The sequence below is a fragment of the Acomys russatus genome, chromosome 4, assembly GCF_903995435.1.
Source record: "Acomys russatus chromosome 4, mAcoRus1.1, whole genome shotgun sequence".
Lineage (NCBI taxonomy): Eukaryota > Metazoa > Chordata > Mammalia > Rodentia > Muridae > Acomys > Acomys russatus.
This window is the reverse complement of record NC_067140.1, coordinates 40853333-40875838: the sequence shown is the minus strand read 5'-3', so window position 1 is coordinate 40875838 and position 22506 is coordinate 40853333. Positions and strand designations below refer to the sequence as shown.

The following is a 22506-nucleotide window of genomic DNA, read 5'->3' as shown; positions in this document are numbered from 1 at the left end:
GGCCACAATTCTCTCCTTCAAAGGCCAGCTGCCCGAGAGTCCTCTCAACTTCTCACTCTGCCTATTTCTCCCTTAAGCCCAGAAGGCTAGGAGAGACCACTGGAAAGGGAAACTGCCCTCGCTACTTCAGGAAGGGGACTGTCCCAGCCCCTGGCCAAGTCCAATTAGTGTTTCTCATTAGCACTTCAACAGCAGAGAAGACAGACTCAGAATCCATCCCAGGGGATGCCAGCTTGTAAATCTCTCTAGCTCACTGTGTGGTTCTTTTTTTTTTTTAAAGCATGCAGCAGAAAAGCAAAACCTGTGGCACAGAAATGCTCACTGCAGTCAGAGCCCCGGGCAGAAATTCCCAAATTCCGTTGAGCCGATGTTTCTCTGATGGACTGTTCTCTGCCTAGCGTTTGCATATGTATTGTATAAAAAAAGAAAAGAAACAGCCATAGGAATCTAGCCAGTCACTTGGGGTGGGGTGAGGGGGGGCGCTATCTAAAATTTCTTAAGACAACTAAGACTTCACAGAATGCGGGCAGGACTGAGTCAGAATCCCCTCTGTGGAATGCAGGGATGTGAGGAGGGTATGCAGCAGTGGGTGGCTAGGATAGGCCTCTGGAGTTTATAAACACTGTGCGGACATGTGAGCAGCCACGTGACCTTGGGCGGGCTGCTTAGTCTCTTGGTTAACTAGAGACAATGATGAGAGACCATACATAACTTTCTCAGGTAAGCAGTGGGAGTAGGGTTCAGATGCAAGTTGAGATGGTCCTGGGATGTGTACCCTTGACTCCTAAGGAGTCCAGAGTTCAGTGAGTACACCACCAAGACTCATTCTGCCACCGCTCAGAGGCTCCTGTGGATGAGCACACAGCTGGGTAATGCCAGGCACTTTTACTTGTGCATGCTCTCCGCTGAGCCTGTGACATTTCTTATGGGGCAAAGGCACATGGGCAATCTTCCTCTGGCCTGGGCCCTCCCTGGCTGTGTCTTTCTGGATCACCCTGAAGATGTATGCATAGTTCTGTCTAGATCCATCGCCTTGGTGCCAGAGAAGCTGAGGCTAGCCCCTCTAAGCCTCTCATCACCCTCATCACAGCTTGTATTGGTTCCATAAGGCTTGACCCAAAGCACTTCCTCAAATATTTATTTCCATGGGAGGAGAAAGAGCATGTGGCTGGGTCACTCTCTAACCCTTGCCAGGGTCCTATTCCCCGAAGCAGAAATTCTAACAGCTGAGTAACCAAACGCATTAGGGCAAGCTGGCTCTGGGCATTAAAATGAGTTAAACAAAAGAAGTGTATGAGCCACAGCCAGAACGGCTGGGATGGGGGTGGGGTTCCTGTGGCAGCCCTAGTGTAGGCCAGCATCTCCTCTTTTCTCCCTTTTCATTGACAGAAACAGCACTGGGGACATGTGGATCACATTTGCAGTGCTTAAGGCAAGGCCATAGGAAATTCAGCTGACTTGTCAAAGGATTCCCAGGGAGAAATATTATGTCACTAGATCTGGTAACAGGAGCAGGCAACTTCATTAATAACTTCCTATTTTGTCAGTTGTCAACCATCCAAAAGGGCTTTTACTTAATGCTGAAAGTAATTATGAACCTGTTGTTAATAATAATCAGAAAGAACTACAGCTTTGGCCTGAGTATCTTTTGCTTTTAAGAAGACTGTTTCCTAGCTATTTTATATATTTTTTTCTTTAAGCAAGGAAAATCTTGCAGTCAGGATTAAAGCTGACTTAAAAAATTTGTGTATGTAGAATGCGTGTGCAGGGTGCATGCACTCATAGATGTACAGGTTTGCCTGTTCTTACATACTTGGAGATCAGAAGAGGCCACCCAGGGTCTGTGCCGGGTCCTCATTCCCTTGAGACAGGCAGGGTCTCTCACCTAACCTGGAGTTATACCGGTAACCAGGGAGCCCCAGTGAACCTTTTGGGTTACAGGTACATTTGTAGCCACATCCAGTTTAATAGGATTCTGAGGTTTTACACATAGGTCCTCTCACCTGCACAGCAAGTACTATTTATTACTCATGGAGACATCTCTCTAGTTCCTGCCACAGCTGATTTACTGATTTTTTTTTTTTTTTTTTCATGTCAGGCACTGTGAGAGAAGATCACACACATTGTTTCACTTAGTCTCTCAGACTTCATGGGGTGCTATGCTCACCCTTCTTACAGATGACCAAATTCAGGCATGACGATGGCTACAGAGGTTACCTAAAACGGAAAATGGAGCTACTAAAATGAAATGGTATTTTAATTTTGGCTACCTTGTCCATTTAGGGTATATGAAAAGGGATGGGGGCAGGTCTGTGTGGGTTTAATGTTTCTGGGAAAGAAACTCAAGAAGAAGAAATAATTCTCTCTGTCTCTCTGTCTCTGTCTCTCTCTCCCTCCCTCTCTCTCTCTCTGTGTGTACGCATGTGTGTGGAGGTGAGAGGACAACCATCAATGACGTCAGTTCTCAAGGTCTTCCACACCTTTTGTCTGAGTTAGGATCTCTCTTGGGCTTGACCTTTGCCCTGCAGGCCAGTAAGCTTCCAGGGCTCTGCCCAGCTCTGCTTCGTGGGATCGCAAACCCACACAGAGCCATGATCTTCCAGTCAGAGTTTTTCATCATGGCTGCCAGTCTTGTTTCCCAAAGCAGCAGCCTCCTGTTCCCGCCTGCACCCTTCCCTCTCTGACTACCTCATCCACTCGCTTGCCTGCCGAACAAGAAGCCTGAGTCATCCGTCTCATCTCCGGTCTCTCCTCCTCCCATGCCACCAACCAGGCACCAGGCCTTATTGCTTTTACACTTCACTATTTCAATAATTGGTCGTCACCACTGCTCCTCACCAGCCTCGCCACTCTCAGTCTGTAACTCTCCCACATTTTCTTCGTTGCCCTTATGAAGAAATCCAAGGCCCTTTGTCCAGGTAAGACTAAACAGTGTCTTTCTTTCCTTTTCGGAAATGGAGGGGTGAGGAGTAATTTTCTGCTGGGCAAGTCCCCAGGATGTCAGCAGTCGGGAAGCTCAGCACACTACAGTGTTACTTCTCCTCAGCTGGGTCTCTCAGCTGACTCTAGTTCATAGGTGGGGGTGGGGACAACCCATTTTCTTCCCAGGTGATTCTTCCCTGGTACCCAGAGAGGGCGGTGATGGGTTCCGTGGGAAACTCCACCCTGAAGTCTGGGAACCCGCCTTCTCACAAGTAGGCGCCACCCAGGAATTAACCCTGGTTTCTGCTTGCAGAGGCGTGCACTCTCTCTCTCTCTCTCAGGCAATGACATACCAGGAGTAGCAGGGCAGCACACCATGTTGACAAACCAGAATTTCAGTTCGAAGGAAAAGAGGGCAATTTCACCTGCTTCTCTGAAATACAGGACTAATATGAAGGCATCTCAAGCCCTCGCTAGTACTTAAGTGAACCCCTCATGTCCTTGCCCCCATTCTCCATTCTAGGACTTAGTTTTAAAATCGTCAGCAGTGGCAATAAATAGAACTGCCAAGCTGGGTGCAGTTGCGCAGGCCTGTGATCCCAGCAGAGGCAGTTCAAGTTCTGTGAGTTCAAGGCCAGCCTGGTCTACACAAGAGAAACCCTGTCTCAAAAAACCAGACAAGGAAACAAACAAACAAACAAATAAATAAAATAAAATAAAAATAGAATTGGCGATTGCTGATTTCCCTGTGTTCATATTACTCACAGTCATAACAGCACCTATGGGCATGGATGTGTGAGCATGTGACTGTGTGTATAACTATCCCCCACCTCCCACACTGACAATATTAAAAATAAAATGTATTTTCTGTTTGGGACTGAATGAATATAGTTTAGATCTTCCCAACACTTCATCCCCAAGCCAGCAAGGCTGTAACATAACTGCCCTTCAAATTCAACAACCCATCACCAGCATTCTCCCAAGACTTGTAAATGACTCCTATGGGGTAAGCCTTCTTACAGGTCTGTGACTGCAGCACCTTTTCCCCCTGCTCAGCTCAGGGACCCTCACAATCTATCCTTAAAATGAAGAGCAGAATACATAGGGTTATTCTTTTACCATTCTTGTGAGGAAACATGAGGAGCTGGGAGCTTGGGTGGAGTTCCATCTGTAAGCTTCTGAAAACACACTTTATATTACCCCACAAAATGGTTTCCAAATACCCTGTGGAGACCCAGTCCCCTTGAAAAAAAGTGTTGCTACTTTTTGATTTGGATTTTGGCATGGTGGTGGTAGGAGTAAGGAATTGATGTGGGGTTTTGTTTGTTTGTTTGTTTTTGTTTTTTGTTTTTTGAGACAAGGTCTCATGTATTCTAAGCTGGCTACAAACTCCCTATGCAGTTGAGGATGACCTTGAATTCCTGTCTCTGTGTCCCAAGTGCTGGATTATAAGATTATGCCACCATGTTCAGCTTGAGAAGAAATTTTATATATAGAATATTTAATACCCAGTTGTTGTGTATTAGTCATCCTAGGATAAAGCTCTAAGAGGCAAAGGCAGGAATATTATTCAAAGAGATTCAAATGGGACACAAGACAGTGGATCCTAAAAAAGCTTTATCCTGACAGTCTAAGCTCCGAGGCAAGGGCATGGCTGCCTCATGAGGCAAAAAGAGGAGGAATAAAATAAGAAGAGAAAGTTTAAAGTGGGTTGAAATATGCCTGAAAAACTGTCGATCATTCATATAGTGAAAATGATTCATCAAGAATAACCAAATGCACAGCTAATTCCTGGGCCAGCCTATCACATGGAGTGCTGTGACAAACAAGAGTTCAAACAAGGACAAAATTCTGAGACAAGGACAGGAAAGTGTTTGTGTGTGCATGCACATGGAGAAAGGTGTCTGAACTGAGCCTGAGAATGAAAAGCTAACCTTATGTAAGTGAATAATAAATGGAGGCAGACTTGTATATATCCTATACTCTATGTCCAAAATAAGGTAAGCAAGCCTTTGAGCCCTTACAAAGATCTACCAGTGAGCTACCACTGCAGTGCCTCGTTCTTCTGTCGGACGTGGGTTCGCATGGGCTGCATCACTTGGCTAAAGCCTTGTTAGAAAATGGCAAAGTGGGATACAAACTCAGCAGCAGCCACACGGTCTCTCAGAAGGGACTAAGGTTCAGACTCCAAGGGGAAGTGCACAGGACTCTCTCTATTTACACTGGGAACACACACTTCTAGTGCCCCATGCCCTCCCATCTGCCCTGCCATTTCCCTCATCTCTCCCCATCACTCTCATCCTTTCTCCCCCCTCAGTACTGGAGATGGAACCACCTAAATGATAGGCAAGTGCTCTACCACTGAACTATGTCTCCAGTACTCACCTTACTCTTTGAAATAGACTCTTACTAACTTGCTTAGGCTGGCTTTGAACTTGGGATTCTCCTGCCTCAGCCACCAAAGAAGCTGGGATTATGGGCCCGTGCCACCAGGCATAGGTTACCCCTTGTCTTTAAATTTTGATTTTTATTACATTTACTTATTTTGCGTGAGCGCTGATCTCTCCCCCACAGGGGTACATGGAGGTCAGAGGACAACTGTGGATTCTCAGGGTCTCATGGGGGTCTCAGGGATGGAACTCAATGCTGAGCAGGTCCTCAGGCTTGTAGGCAAGAGTTTTACCCACCAAACCATCTCACTCCTCCCACTTTCTCTTCTAAGGGCAGGAAATTAAAACCAAATAATAATCACCTTTTGGCTATCTAGCTAAATAGCAGAAGGATGTCTTCCTGTGAGGGACCAGGAGCTCAGCACTAAGCACTCAGCTGATAGAGTACAGTTACAACTGTCCAAGTGGCCAAAGAAACAAGATCAACGGCTGCTGAAGTAAGACACTCAGGTTGTTAGCCATCCGCTTTCTCCTGAAAACAACGGACAGTCAAATGCCTGGGGAGAGCTGGAAGCCCTGGCAGCCTTATTCTTGCCTGTGGAACTGGTGATGTGGCTGTTTCTCTCCCCCCTCAGCTTCTGGGTGAAGCCTAGACAGGGCAAGGATCTGGAGAGGAGGAAAAGGGCCAACAGAACACTAGGCTGACCCACAGAACAGTGCTCATGACTCTGAGAGTCCCTTGGGGGCCGGCCGGCACTTCCTCCCATTCAAGTAGACATCATTTGGTCACAGACCACACACTGGGTGCTCATGAGGGGACCAGGCAGCGGAGGCCATGAGATGCTACTCAAGCTGCCTGCAGCACAAACTCAACTCCAACACAGCCTCTTCACTGATGGGGGCTTCTTTGCGGGAGAGTAAGAGAAGGCTGCCTGACCATGCACACAGGCTCAGGAATTAAGCCTGCAGGCGAACTCTGGAAAACCAGCAAGAACTGCAACAAAGGCAGCTTGAGACAGAAAACCGACTGTGAGTTACTGAGCTTCTTCCTGTGGAAAAAGCTCTGTGCTACTCTGAATACTTTTTAGGAGATTCTAGGTGGCCTTGCTCCAAGGGATTGATGTAACACAGTAAGAACTTGAGTGATCCCGGAAGCAGGAGACTTGGAATAGGGAACGCCCAGCCCATGACCATGGCACTTTGATACATTCTGTCCTTGACCCACAGAGGGAAAGAAAGCACACTAATTCATGTGAGCTACTTTTATAAACAACACATTCAAAAGAAACACACAGGAAGCTGGGCGTGGTGCACACACCTGTCATCTCTGTGCGCTTCGGAGGCAGAGGCAGGATTGCGGGTTTCAGGCTAGCCTCTGCTGCGTGATTAGTTCCAGGCCAGGGTGGGCAACTTATTGTCTCAAAACCAAAAATAGGCAAACAAAAGTAAAAAGGCACACACAGGAGGATCTTTGTGAGTTTCAGATATATATAGTGAGTTCCAGGCCAGCCAGGGATAGCAAGTGAGACCCTGTCTAAAAAAAAAAAAACAGAAAACAAAAGACAAAAAAACCCAGAACACCCAAATGTTGTAAGTCAAATGCTTAAAATATTGTCTAACAAATATTAGCAACCCCACAATTATTACTATATTAACACATTATATATACATATATATTAATACATTAATATAGAGCGTGCATCATATATTAATCTTATATTAATTAATGATTTTTTTGTATGATAGAATGAAAATGAAATTTGCCTGAACTATAGAACAGGATATCTATGTATATAATTTGTAACAAAAAATTCGAAGTTGATTCCTTAAGATTTTATAGCAATAAAATGTTCATGATCGGGATTGTTAAAAGACATTCTTAAATGATAATTTACATTCAGAGCAAATGTTGTTAATATTATATTTTTAAAAATTATTTTTAATTATGTGTGTATGTGTGCGTGAGTACAGGTGCCCCTGGGGGCCAGAAGAAGGCACTGAATGTCCTGGAGCTGGAGTTAGAGTATGCTGTGAGCCACCTAAGATGGGTGATGAGAACTGACCCAGGTCCTCTGCAAGGGCTCTTAAGCATGGAGTTATCTCTCTGGGTCTCTTTGTATTTCTGACACTTTCTGGGCACTGGGCAAATAGTAATTTACAATACAAATTGTGCCTTTATCATCATGAAGGTGCCATTTTTTAGGGCTGAGGAATCTGTCTACTTTTTCATAGTCTTTGAGAACACAGATTTCAACTATCCTTTTTGAATTTCTCTTGGCAATTCTGGGTGGAAGGATGTTTGTTCATAGCTTCTTCAACTACGACTCCTTGATCCATGCACTGATGATACAGTCATGTGAACAAAATGATGTAGGGTGCTTCCACTCTGTGAAAATTTGTATTCAAGGCAAAGATGATTTCTTTCTCAGGAAAAACCAAACCAGCAAAAACACCAACACAAAACCCCCTCCGCTCTTTCAGTTAGCTGTAAGAGTCTAGAATGGAAGCCATTTAACATTAAAGATAGTTCTTTCTGCGTAGTAGAATTTTAGATCCCCCCGCCCATTGTTCAAGGTGTTTTAAGACAAAAACCAGTGTAAGTACAACCACTGCACGTTTGCCGAGGGGAAAAAGTAGTCAGGGAAGTATGTGTTCCCCTCCTTGACAAAGGGTCAAGGGGAGTGAACGCCATGTCACTGATCCGAGAAGGTGCATCACCACACTGGTCCTTCTCGGTGGCATGCGCAAGCTGCAGTGCACTGGGGTCTGAACACCGGGTCTGGGACAATTCTCACAGCACACAGCCAGGCTTGCAGCTAGAGACAAGGCCCTGGCCATGGCCCTACGCCACCACCATCTCAGGCAGGCAGAAAGTCAGTCCTGAGCTGCGCCTCTGGTTGAGGAGTGGTGTTGCTAACCCTAAGATGGGCGTAAGTGAGACCTCCCAGTGTCAGCTGGTACAGAAAGAGAAGGGTAAAAGGTAGTTGGGCACCCAGAACAAGCCCACATCAATCATCCCTTGGGGAGTGAAAAAGGGCAGTTAGCACAAGGTCCGAGGCAGGTGGCCAAGGCAGTTATTAATAACACACGCATGTGATAGTCAGAAATGCCGTGCACTGGAGGCCTGCTTAGGAAACAAACCTGCTGCTGTCAGATTTGCTTCCCCTGCAAAGCAGTGTGATCACTAAACTCCCCGGAGCATTCAGAAGCATGAGTCACAGTGATAAGGGTTCTGAGCTCAGCCTGGTCATACTAGCTGTGTAGCTCTGAAGCAGTTACTTCACCTTTCTGAACCTCAAACTGCTCATCGGGATACGAAGCCTAACAATAGTTCCGGAGATTGACTTAGGCATGTAGTGAGAGGCCTAACATGCCAAAGTGTGTAGTAAGTAGGAGCACTTTTTTTTTTTTTTTAAATGAACGGCTTCAAAAATTTTTCCAGCTTAACACCATCAGAGGACGGGCCCAAAGCCCTGTTAATTTTTTAAAGACCATGGCAGTTTTTATTGATAAATAATCTTATTCCATGCATCACAATTGGGCCATTTATCCTATATTTATTCACTCATGTACTCAAGGTTGTTGGTGATCATTTGGCCTCTCAGGAGCAGTTGTATTCTGGGGACAGCCATAAAGGAGAAGAAGGCAGGTCATCTGCCCTCAGGAGCATGCAGCCTAGTGACGGAGCGCAGATGGCACATGTGCTAAGTCAGCACAGTGCCCAGAGGGCTGCAGCGGAGTCCTCAGAGGAGGAAAGCAAGCTCTGAGCCGAAAGTACTTGAGTGTGGTGGCTTCTGGGAGGTGGCGACATCTCAGCTGCTTGGAGGACCAGGCTGTGAGATCCCTTATCTGCCTTCCAAGGCTGAAATGACGTTCACTGGCATTTCCATGAACTCGGAGGCTCTGCCCCTCATGCCTGTGTGACAGATGCTTGTGCTGCTGAGCCATTCCCCCAAGCCTTGGTTTCCTTTTTGAGACGGGTTCTAAGTAAGAACCCCAGGCCGGCCAAGAACTTGTAACCCTCCTTTCGTCTTCATCCTGGGATTACTGGTGTATAAAAGCACATCTGGCTCATTTTGGTTTCCTCCGTGGACTTCATGGATGGCTAGCTATGAATAGCGTTTCATCTAGCTGGCTGTACCAGAATGTGTTTACTCATTCACTTACTCCAGTGCTTTCATGTTTCAGCAACTGTGGAGAAAGTGCCTACAAACATCCGTGAGCAGATTTCTGTGTGGGCAGAAGTTTTCAATTTCTTTTGGGGAAATACTGAGGAGGGGAGTCACTGAACTGCCTGCTAAGCAGACAGTTGAGTTTTTGCAAGGAAACTCCCACTGTGCCACTGTGCACTCCTACCAGCAGTGTATGGGAGTTCTGCAGATTACACTCAGGGCACAAGCTAAGCAAGCACTCTACCACTGAGCCACATCCCCAAGTCCTGGCCCATTTGAAAATCAGGTTCTCAGGTTTCTTCTTGTTGAATATGAATAGTTCTCTGTATATTTTGGATAACAATCTTTTATCTGATATGCCATTTGTAAATATTTTCTCCTGTTTGTGTTTTTTTCTTTCTTTCTTTCTTTTTTTCTTTTTTCTTTTTTTTTTTTTTTTGGACCGAGTTTCTCTGTGTAACAGCCCTGGTTGACCTGGACTCACTTTGTAGATTTACAGAGATCCACCTGCCTGTGCTGGTACTAATGGTGTGCACCACTATGCCTGGCCTGTTTGTATTTTTTGAAAGTATAACTTGCAGAGCAACTTTTGTTGTTATTTTGAGACAGGTAAGTTCAGGCTGACCCCAAACTCACTATGTAGCCAAGGCTGGCTGGCCTTGAATTCCTGATCCTCCCACCTCTACTTCTCTTGTTAGGATTATAGATGCATGTCACCATGTCTGGCAGAATATGAAAAAAATATGTGTGGTATATATATAAATATGTGCATATGCATGTGTTTGTGCACATGTGTGCACATGTAGAACAGAGGTGAACATGCTGACTGGCCAATGGCTGTAAAGATCATCCCGTCTCTGTTTCCCAGGGCTGGGATTACAAATGTGTACTCGTGAACTGTGGAGCCAACTCATGCCTGGATGACAAGCCCTCCATCGACTGAATCATCTCCCTGGTCCCCAGAAGTTCTGACTTTAAATGAATCTAGCTCACTTTTCTTTCACATGGATTACAGTCTGGGTGTCATATCTGAAAACTTGCCCACCCCAAACCCAAGGTCATTTTATTTCTTCCTGTTGTTTTCAAGAACTCTTACAGTTTTGTGTTTCACATACAGGACCACGATGACTCACTCCCTCGTGAGGCTACTTAGGGCTGAAGGTAGGCCTGGGTTCTGAGAGGAGCCCGGGGACCTTCAGCTGTACTGGCTTCTGGCTCTGGCCATACGCGCAGGCCTGCCCCCGAGGAGCCCCCATCCTTCTGTGAAAGCCAAGACTACGATGCTTTTTGCACACACAATCGGCATGGGAAGGCTCATTCTAGGAGAAAAGAGAGCCTGGAGGGCAATCCTTCTTGGAAGGGCATCTTTGTCCTGCTATCCTACCTAGTTCTGGGCTGACTACAAAGTGTGAGTGATCATTGTATACTTCGGCTGCAACTTCGGGCTTTGGCCCGAAGCCCCTTGCTGTCAGTTTTACAAGCTCCTATTTGCAGCCTCACATTAGGCTCATTAAAAAGCCGCTCCCTGTGGGGCCATAAATGCACATGGATGAGCGGAGAGTGAGCTTGTGAGGCTGCTTATTGTCTGCCCACCAACACTGAGGAGGACCTGATGGAAACAGTGAGTCAACGCCTCCTGGCTGGAACAGGACTGGCAATTTGCCAAAGGCAGCCTGCAAGCCCTTCACACGGCTTGCTGTGGCTTCCATGCCTTTGAATGGGACAACCTAGATGCCTGGTGGAGTGTGGTCCTCCGAGCAAACACAAGCCATCTTTATCTCGTCTTCTGCACCTGTTAGCAAGTGGTAATCATGACTGATCATGTGTTGGGCCTGTAGACTGTTGATAATTTCCTCACATAGGGAGGGAGTGGGAAGGGCCACTGGACCCTTACCTGAGTATCCAACCACTCCTCCTAGTCATTTGCATGCAATTCTGCCCAAACTATGTGACCCCCCCCCAGGTATTGGGAAGGAGTTAGAGCATACAGCCTGGGGAAGACGAAGGAGGAGTTCCGATCCACACAGCCACTGGGGAGCCATCTATGCTGAGTGAAGGCTTTCCAATGCTGCTGCTTTGGGGTCATTCACTGTGGTAGTTTGAATTACAAGTCCCCCATAGCCTAAGGTATTTGAATAATTACTCCTCAGTTGGTGGTGCTGCTGTCTGAGTAGATTTCGGAGGTGGGACCTTGCAGGAGGAAGTATGTTACTAGGGATTGGCATCCAGAGTTTCAAAGACTTGGGCCATTCCGGGTCCACTCTCTTGGCTTCCTGCTTATGGTTTAAGGTGCCAGTTCTCAGTTCTTGCTCTAGTCATCAAGTCTGACTGCTGATTCCATCCTACCAAGACTAGCCCTTATCTCTGTGGAGCCATAATCCCAAATAAACTCTTTCTTCTGTAAGTTGCCTTGGTCATGGTGTTTTAATCATAGCAATAGAAAAGTATCCACACACCCATGCTCCTTTCAATAACCGTCACCCATGCTCTATACGTAAGCCTAATACACTCAGTGGTTCCCAGGGTGAAGAACTGGAGAACTGCACTTTGGTTTGTTGTTGAGGCCTTGTAAGGAGGGTAGATAGTGTTTACAACTGTCCAGGGAGGAATTCTCACAACACAGAATCCTCTTTCTAGTCCCCTCAGCTTCTTGTTTCTTTTTCTTTTTTCTTTTCTTTTCTTTCTTTCTTTTCTTTTTTCCCAATTGGAAACATTTTGGTTTTTCTACTAAGTACACTGGAAGAGGGAAAATGGGCTAGACTGTGGGTAGGGTACCACTTGCAGGCTAAGTCAGTGGGCCACATGAGGCATGGAAATGAGGCACGGAAACGGGATGTCTTCTTATGTTCAAATGATAGATGATGAAGTCTCCTTTTGTATAGCTCCCAGGGATGTAACTTGTGTTGTGTGAAGGAGGGCAGTCCAGGTCCGCTGGTGTACAATTCTAGGACAGTAGCATGACCCTCACTGTGAAGTAACTTCCAGTCCTGGGCTGCTGCTAGTGTCACCGGGTGCTGGGCTCCCTGCAGTTCTGTGGCGGCACTGCACTCTAGCTTGTCCTGTCCTCCACTGTGATTTCCAGGACAGTCTGGGGATTTGTAGGGAGACAGACCAACCCAAAATGAGCCGATGGGCCTCCACCTCCTACATCTAAATTTATAGTATGTTCACAATGCTATATACGACATACACCTTCACTGTGATGGTGGTCACCACAGCACGGGTGCTGCCTACCAGCACTCTTTCATACTTTGAGCATGCACTTCTCTTCCCAGGGCTGTTTCCCTGGCTGGGGCAAGGTTCTGCATGCCTTGCTGGTGGCCTCCCTCTCCCAGGGCTGACCCTATTACCTGATTCACTGGCTAATGAGCACATCTCAAGTCTCACAAAGACTTGAGTGCCCTCTTGGCCCCGCACATTGTACTGCACACATTTCAGCTCACTGCTATGTGGAAGAAGAAACAGTCAGAGTCTTTTTACCTTCTTGACTGAATTCCAAAAATAATTTCTTTGCCACTATGGCTTCCCTGACAAACACATAATCAATACTCTCCTGAAACAGCAAAAACAGTATCCATGCCTGGAAGGGACTGCGGAAGACACCGGCCTCTGATCCTGTCCAGTATGCTTACTCCTGACTCGTCTGTCACTGGGACTTATATGCTCTATAGAACACTCATCCCATTGCTGCTCTGCGGCGCATCTTCCCTTTAATTCCCCATGTAGCCATGTATGGGTCCAGTCCTTGACCCAGAGCTCTCTCCAGAGAGTTTGTCTTTGGCTCAGACCACCAAACAACTCTCATTTGATGCTCCTCGGCTTTGCTGCCCCCACACCCCCTTCAACCCAGTCCCTTTTCTAGCCTGAGACAAGTGACGTCTTATTTGAGCCTCAGCTTACTCATTGTGAAATGGGAATGTCAACACTGTTAGAGAGAGAGGACTGACTGAGACAACATGACGTCCTCTGACCGCCATAAGCATGCTGTGCTGCCCCCAAATCTCACATAAATAGATGAAGGAAGGGGAAAAAAAAAGAATAATTGAGATATTCTCAATAGTAAAGCAAACTAGAACACTGGCCTTGCTTTCAGGGAATTATAAGGGAAAGCGTCAGATTCTGAGGGTAGCACGGCTATTGTGGGGGTAGCAACAGGGAGGCAGATATCGGAGGAGAGAGTGGGACTGCTTCAGCAAAGAAGGGAAAGAGCCAGACTTGGCAGTCAGGTCCTCCCAGCTCTGATCCTGAGCCAAAGAGGAACCTATAGACCAAAGTGTGGAAGTGTCAGTATACAGTGCCCACGCTGTTATGGGTGGGCGTACACAACAACTCTGCATCCACACAGGGCTTGCAGACTGCAGGGTCCACCCTCACTCCTTTATGCTTTTGCCTTGAAAAGAAACAGGGGAGCGGGGGCAGGGAAGAAGGGCTCTGCTTAAGAAACAAATACCCATGATGCCTGGGGACATCTCCATAAGAAGTTTTAGACATCATTACTGCCTGTTTCTCTCGTCCCGCCTCAAGTAAACACTGGAATTAGTCAGGAAAGATGGGCCACCCTACTCTAATTCTAGACCTCACCCTCACTCATGGATGCTGTCCACTATGGGGAGAGAAACCAGAACCAAGAACTTTCAAACAAATGACAAAGCTGCTTCCTTAGAGAGTGCATACTGGCCACCACGGAGTAGGACAGGACTGGAGCAGTAAGGCCACAGCAAACCTTTGAGCACCTTGTAGGAAACAGAACTCTAATTTTAATATTAGAGAATCCACACCCTAAAGGGCTGAACAACCGACAGCTTGTAAGCATAGGTTTGCACTCTCAGCGCTCCAGGTACAAAGGAATTGGGCTCAGCATTCAGTTCCAGTTGGTCATTAAAAACAAAACAAAACAAAACAAAAATATAAAACTCACTCTTTCAAAAGGGACAATCTGATGACCTTTTTGTGGTTCAGAATGTGTTTGTCACTGTTAAAAGGAACTTGTACCCAGTTGTAGTAAAGTCCCTTTTCCTACCTCCTCCACCCCAGAAACCCAAACGTTAATTTTGGACATTCCACATACATGAGATCACGCAACATATGACTTTTTGTGACTTTCTTTAGTTTTTTTGGTGGAGGAGGGTGGTTAAGGATGAGCTATCATGCAGAGTGTGTGATAACTACAAGGTGCCTGGCATACAAGATTGGCTCAAAAAAAAAAAAAAAAAAAAAAAAAAAAAAAAGAGTAATTTGGGGAGGTAGATATGGAAGGCTCGTAACTCGGTGAGGGGAAGGACAGTCACCTCAGCATCCCAAAGTGATTGTTACTCTTCTCTGACATATCAGTAGTTACTGACTTCTTTGTTATGCAGTTGATTTGACAACTGGCATTGAAAACATTTATTTTCCTGTGTTTGTATATACACACACGCCTAAGTGAATGTCTATGCACACCAAGTGTGTGCAAGTACCCATGGAAATGAAGAGTCCCTGGAACTACCTGTTAGAGGTAGTTATGAGCAGCTGACGTGGGAGCTAGGAACTGGACACCAACCCTTCACCCCCGACCCCCATCCCCCGCAAGAACAACGAGCCATCTTAGCCGCTGAGCCATCTCTCCAGCCCCAAGGGGGTCTTCTTCCTTTCTCTCTCATTTTCATCCCAAACCCTACTACGCTACGGATTTGGCATCTCTTTCCCTCATTTAAAATTGTCTGTGTCTTGGTAAGGGATTTTCCTCACTCCTGGCCCCGCCCCCGCTGAAGTAGGAGCAGAGGTAGGAGTATTTCCCACCCTCCCCAAGGAGGCAAGCTCTCAAAGGGAATCATGAGTCACTCAGATGAGCTTCCGGTGAGATCACACAGCGAAGCTATTTGTGGACACCTTGGCTGACACAGCTGACAGCTGACTGACTCAGTGAGGCAGGGGGAGGGAGGGGCTGGGTACTCAAGCGGGAACCTGGTACAGTGGATATGGAAACTGTTAGGGTCCCTCCCCTCCCTGGCGCCTTCTGAGAACAGAGGCTGTAACCAGAACCTGAGTCTTGGTAAATTACCCACAACTTCCCCATCTAGAGATTCCTGGGTCACTTTCACCGATAACAACACGATAAGCACTACATGCATCTGCGGCTGGGCGGGGGTGGTGCCAAGGCTGGCCACGCCCCTTGGAGGAGGGGCGCCACTGCTCCAGGACTGGGAATCCAACCTCCTAGGAACCTCTCAAATGACAGCTACAGCTTGGCATCACACAGCACCTGGGCACAATACTAAAGACTATGCATGGGTAGCTGTCAGGCAGTGGTGAGCCTCCTCGGAGATGTTCAGGTGACTCACTGCTCAACGAGATCCTCCCCAATCTGACAGGGCAATGCTTCCTGCTCCTGCTGGCCTCAGAGGTTCTGGGAAGCCTGGTTCTGCCCTGGCTCCATAGAGACACTTGGAGATTGTGCCATTAATTAGCTTATAAGTGTAATGCCTTCTCCCTCCTCTAAACCGAGAAGGCAAGTGCCTCATGGCAAGGACTACCTGAACAGAGCTTCAGGGAATAACTTGTGGAAATAGCTGAATGCCACATGCCAGCTGGTGACAACCACCCTCAATCTCTGGACCCCTTTCTACATTGGCAAAATAGGCGTGGCTCCTCGCCTGTGGCTATACTCTAATCATAGAAAGCCCTAATCCGAATGCTGATACAGAGCAAGAGCTCAACAAAGCAGTAAATAGTAGCCTACCATATCCTAAGTACTTCATGAATTAGCTTTTGTTTGAAGAGTCCCAAAGAAGGGGAAGGAATGAAAGAGATCAAAAGAAACCCACCATCCTAACAGGATTTGTCTATCAGAGCCATCCAGGCCTGAGAGGGATGCCGTGAGTCCCAGCCACAAAGCAGGGGTCCTGCTGATGCCACTTCTAGGAGGCGGCCACAGCAATCCGTCACTAATTGTCATCTGGATGTGTTTTTCTTGATTTAGGATGATGAATCCCTGCTAAAGGGACTAATTAGCCACGAGAGTCAGTCTTAGCTAAAACGAACACTCTTTGTGCCCCCAGGTAAGGAGATTTGGCTGGCAAGGTTGATGGAACTTTTGTTCCTGCAAATAGTGCTTCCAGGTTGCAGAGCCATAAACCCAGAGGGCTGCAGGCAGGGCAAGAACCTACTGGGCTTTCCTGATGCCTAGGCCAGAGACGGGTGGGGATGGACTGACCTCCTTGAAGGGCTGCTGGGGACAGCTCTGTGAAGAAGAGAAAGATGAGGCGATGGGAGGTCCTTGAAGATTCTTCCCAGGAGAGGAAGATTAAAAAATGGACAAAGAGACATAGGCTAGAAGGGAGGGGTAAGAATAAGAGTGGGAATCCAGGGAGTTTATTTCCCTTGAAAGAAGAGGTCATTGGGAACAGTCTATTCATTTGAAAAGCAAAATGTGCATTTTGAAATAGCTGAGAAGTATGGAAATTTTCTCCTTCCTTTGCTCTTGTAGATATTACGAGAAATCACATTTGTCTTCCACCTCTGGCCTGTGTGAAGGGTGGAAAACACAGAACTCAGTTTAATGTACTTTTAAAAATATTTTTTTTAAGTTAGCATATAGAACAATGGGTTTTGTTACAGCATTCTTTTTTATTTGTGCTGGCTTTGCCTGAGGTGTTGAGAGCTTGTTTCCGGGCTTGAGAAGGGAGCTGTGGCTTTTCTCGGAGCATTTTAAGCAACACATTATTGGTAGCTGGCTGCCACAGAACCCCACCTCTTTGGCCTGCACCCCTCCCCCTAGTTTACCGATTTGCCCAGGAAGGCCTCAGGGCTCAAGGCCAGGCTGGGGTCTCCAGGGAAGGCAGAAGTGATTGAGATGCCGATAAATCAGGCCTGTTGGTCCGGCTGGGAAAAGGCCGATAAAGAGACAAAGATTGCAGGGGGTGGGGGTGGGGGGCAACAGCTCAGCTCACGTGAGCTGCAAAGTCCTCCTTGTGGATAAGCACCTTGCTGGGCCCTGATTATGTCCAACCTTTCTGTGATGGTGAGAGTGCTCCCATCTGCCTAGAAACGTCACATTCATCAGAGTGCCGAGAAGAGACACCCCACTAATGGATTAGGACGAACCAACGCTGTTGCCACCTTCTAAGGCTCACCAGGCCTGGACCTCACTATAATCCTAGCCGCCCTGCTGTCAGCAGTCTCATATTACCACTGTTAACCCCTCTGCCGCATTAGTTATGACTATGATAAGCAAACGGCCACGTTCGGGCATATTCCCACTTACTGAATGGTCATATCTGTGTAACTCTGAACTTGTGGTTCGGGCTGGCTTCACTGGGGCCCTGGGATACACAGCATGGAAGCACACAGGTGAATGAAGTGTCCCACCTCCCCCAAAGTAGTAATGTGGTGAGAATATCACCATAACGCAAACAACACTGAAGGCTGGAAGATCACCACGAAGATGAAGCCCTGGGGCCACGGGTGAGAAGCAGCTCCTTTCCTGGCCACACCAGATCCAACTCACTCACACTTCTGCACCCTCCCTTTCTATGTGGGAGGCACTCATGCTGCAGCTCACATTAATTCCATTTTCTGGAGAGGGTAGGCCAGGGCTGAGCACAGCAGGCCACTTCTACCCAGGAATTGGTGGTCTTCTAGGGACGTCAGTGTCCACTTTACCTGCTTCTCTGATACAACGTGGTCTAGTCCATCTGATGGCCAGGCCTGAGAGCAGTGCTGTGCTCAAATGGGAGCTCACCTTTCCCCAGCTTCTGGGGCTGTATGCCCACTGACGAGGCTTCTCAGATACTTCCAGGCTGAGCCATCCAAGACTTCACTAAGCTGACTTTGTCTATTCCTCCTGCCCTTACCTTGGGCTACCAGCCAAAAGCAACAAGTGCCTTTCTTCCGGAATGCTGACTTACTTTGTTGTATAAGGTTGAAGTCCTCCGTGAAGGGGCTCATCTCTGCTGAAATGAGTCTGCACTGTCCCTTTACAGCCCCCTTCCTCACTTCTGACAAGGACCCACTAACCAAAGGGCAGAAAGATATCTCAGTATGAATGGGATTCTTTCCCAGAGAGTCAAGGTTGCTAAAGACTCAAGCAGCACTGAAGCATCGTTTAGCAGTCAGGTAGAGTTCATCCTCCTCACCACAAAGATGGTTAGTAGGCACAGCTTTGACCGTTCATAGTAAAATCATAATTCAATCGCTGTTCATCACAGCCCCTTTGCCCTGGGCATTCCAAGGATAAGAAGAAAAAGGTTGTGTATGCTCATACCTCTCCTACCTCTCCCCCCACGCTCAATCCTGTCTCATTCCTTTTCTTCCCTTCTTCCTTCTTTTAGGTGGCAAGATGGTGGTGGGTGAGGAAGTGTGAGTGGTGGGGAAAGCCAGGGCTCTCTCTGTATGGAGCTTAGGCAGGCCCCTTAATCACAGTGACTCTCCTGCCTCCTGCTGTCTTGTCCTTCTGAGTACTAGGATCACAGTACTACCACGCTCAGCCCTGTTCCCTCTTTAAAGCTCAAAATCACGAACACCCACAAAAGACACCCTCCTGTGCCCCCCACCCCTGTTTCACTAACTTTTCCATGTAATAAACTGCATTTGTTGATAGTGGAACAGTGTGCTGACAGGAGTGACTCCGAGGCCAGGGCCATGTTTGTAGGGAATCTCTGATATCTGCCCTGTCCATGAACAGGATGTGACTTAATCTACTAGGAGGGGACCCAAAAGTGACATTTGCTTCCTTCATCATAGCCGCTCTGCCCACAGAGGCCCACCTGCCAGCACTCAGAAGACAAATCAGCCAAGATTTCTAATCACCTAGTGCTAGCATCAAAAGATGTTCTACTGCCCATTCCCAGTTCCTCCCAGGATCCTGCTCATGCACACATGGGGGACTTTAGTCTAGAAGGGCTGGCTGCATTACAGCCTGGTGGTAAAAATGTCTTGGGAACCAGATGGCTCTGCATGGTCTGGGGCAACATTTTCATTTCTTTTTACTTCAGTTTTCTCATGTTTTCTCTTATTCTATCATGTAAACACATTCCCCCTCTATCATCACTGAATGATGCCAAGGTTTAAAGACCCTGGATATGTTTAAGTCAGAAATCATCATAGCCTCAGAAAGGGTACAGGAAAGGCTGGACAATGAGAAGTGTCTTGTGCCAGGTCCGCAGGATGATCTTGTCTCCCAGCCCTGTACACAGGTATAGCTAACGCATATGGTGGAAGGAGACACTGTGGCCCTGCATCTCTCCTCCTGGTCACTCCTTACTGTAGCTGTGCTCTTTGGTCACATTCCTCCTAAGGCTGGGTGATGACACTGGTGAGCAGCTGGGCTTATAAAAAGTCTCCTCTTATAAATGAGATCAAGAGCCAGGCATGGTGGCGCACGCCAATAATCCCAGTACTCGAGGAGGCAGAGGCAGGCAGATCTCTGTGAGTTCGAGGCCAGCCTGGTCTAGATGCCAGGACAGCCAGGGCTACAACAACAAACCAAAACCAAAACAAAACAAAACAACAACAACAATAGGAAAGATCAGGACTCGTTCCTGCATGGGTGATGCTTTTGGCTTTTTTTTTTTGGTTTTTCGAGACAGGGTTTCTCTGTGTAGCCTTGGCCATCCTGGACTCACTTTGTAGACCAGGCTGGCCTCGAACTCACAGCGATCCGCCTGCCTCTGCCTCCCGAGTGCTGGGATTAAAGGCGTGCGCCACCACGCCCGGCTTGGCTTTCTTGTTATGAGTGCAGCTTTGTGAAGTACCTCTCTGTCACCCTGAGTCACAGCTGGCCACACCCTCTTGACCTAAAGTGCTAGAGTTCTGAACTTAGAGGGCAGAGGGGCAAGAGAAGCCAGGGGTAGGCCTCTGTGAAGGAACACCAGACTGCTTTGTGAATTGTGGAATTGTGCATCCTAACTTCTGGAGCCGGATGGCCAGCTGTCAGGTACTCAGAGAATAGTGAGGAACATACAGGAGTGGTAGGAACGGTGAGGATGAGGTAGTGACAGGTAGATGCGTTGCCCACATCATTTGGCTCATGAATGCTCGGTGAGCTGCAGCAAGTTTTTGGCTCTCGTGTTTCTTTTTGGAGAAGTGGGGTGGTAGATGGAGCAGGATGCTGTATGAATTCTCTAGTTGTCAGAAGTGTGTTCATTTTGAGGTGCTGGGAGAGCAGAGGCAACACATGCCTACACACACACACCCCCACACACGACTAGTCAGGACTCCTCCCTGTCATAAGGCCGCAGGGCCATCTAGTCACCACAGGCTGATGTCTACTGAGCCCTTAATTGGCACCCAGGCAAATGGTCCATATGTGCACTGCCTTGCTAACCCTCAAGGTCTAGGCAGGACGGCACAAGGTCTTATTTCCAGAAGGAGAACTAGAACTCAGAGAGGTCAGGCAACACTCCTGGACACAAAGAGGAGGACTGAGATCATACAATGTGGACACCAGGTTTGTCAAGCCAGAAGCCATTACCCCGCCACAGCACTACGCCATGTCCCAGCTCACTGGCCACCTGCATCTGGAGCGCAGCACAGAAATGGCAGAAATGCATGGTAGTGGGGCTTCCTCCTTTCTAAGGAACATCACACCCATGGTCCACCTTGGCTCTTTATGGACAGCCTGGGCCCTGAGTGAGGAGGCAGTTATCTCTGCAAACCAGGAAGGAGAGGGATGAGCCATTCAACCCATGCCTTAGCCGAGCCAGAGCACCTCTTCTGAAGCCCACCTTGCTCACCCGCAACCCTCCTCCTCTAACAGCAGCCATCGCCAACAGCAAAGAGCTCTTACAGCTTCCATCTGCTACCAATCTACAGACTCAGTCTGAAGGAACACGTCCCAATCTTGTCACTAGTTTATCGATTTCTTATCCATCTGTAAATGTGGGAAAGAGCAGTATTGATTTCCTTAAGGCCTTCTATAGCCACTGACATCGGTTCTGGAAACTCCTTGGCACAGACTTGGCATCTGGGAGGGGGAAACTTGAAGCCTGTGGGTAGACAGCAAAAGCTAGCTCTGATAAGGCTAGAGCAGAGTTTTCTTCACAGACACACCCCAGCCTCAGGTATCAGCATAGTGACTCATCAGGGGACATTTCCCGGGCCTAGGCAGGGCTGTGCAGGGAAAACCCCACCTCGTCTGCGTCTCTCCACTCCCTATTCCCTAGATAACAGGAGTGTTTCTGGAGGAAGGACAGAACCTGGAGCTTGGCTCTCAAGTCCAGCACTGCTCCCACTGCTGGTATCTACAGGCTACTGTTTCTTTCAGTATCTGTCCTAAGCCAGGCCCCGCACTGGTCCCGGATATGCAGAAAAGGGACACTGAGCTGTCCCTTGCTGACCACAAGAGGTGGGTTTTTCCTCTTGTAAAGTTGCTTCCAGTTTTTAAGCAAATTAACAGCTCTAGAACACATAGAAGACATGAAGACCGTTTGCCAGGCTTCCTCTGACCTTTCAACTCACAGTGAAAAGGGAAGCAGGCCAGGGCGGGCAGCGGGAAAAGCAGATAGGCAGCAGCTTCACCAGTGGCACAAAGAGACTGAAAGCCCTGCACATTCTCAGTACGTGGCTCGTGGTTCGACTAATCCACAGCTATGCACCAGCACAAATTCAGGGTAACTGCTGCAGCAAACGGGTGGGGGGTGGGTGAGGAGGAGCATCAGCAGCCTCTCATGGCTAAGCAGGCACTTATCTGGTACCTATGCCTTTCCTGTGCACCAGCATCTATCTCACTTAGGCTCATTTACTCTCCACCAGCATTGAGGAGATAGGCTTATAGTCTCTGTCAGCCCGGTTAGTCTATATACTTCCCTCCAGTTGACCTGCTATGTGACCTTGGCTTCAACTCTTTAGGCTTGACTTGTCATCTGTAAAACCAGAACACCTGGGCCTAACTCATAAACCTAGTGTCCATGACAAGTCCTTGGGAAACCTCACTTAGAATATAGACACCAACCCTCAGTAAACACCAGGTAATGTTAAGTCCAACTGATGTGTCACCTATCTATCTCATTTGTCATAAAGCTGAAGCAGACTTCCCAAGGTCATGA

General features: G+C 47.6%; 1 protein-coding gene across 1 annotated transcript in view; it reads right to left on the bottom strand.

Annotated features, from left to right (window-relative positions):
* Positions 1-22506, bottom strand: part of Abtb2 (ankyrin repeat and BTB domain containing 2) — a 157921-nt gene that overhangs the window by 41587 nt on the left and 93828 nt on the right. The gene's annotated exons all lie outside the window — the stretch shown is intronic.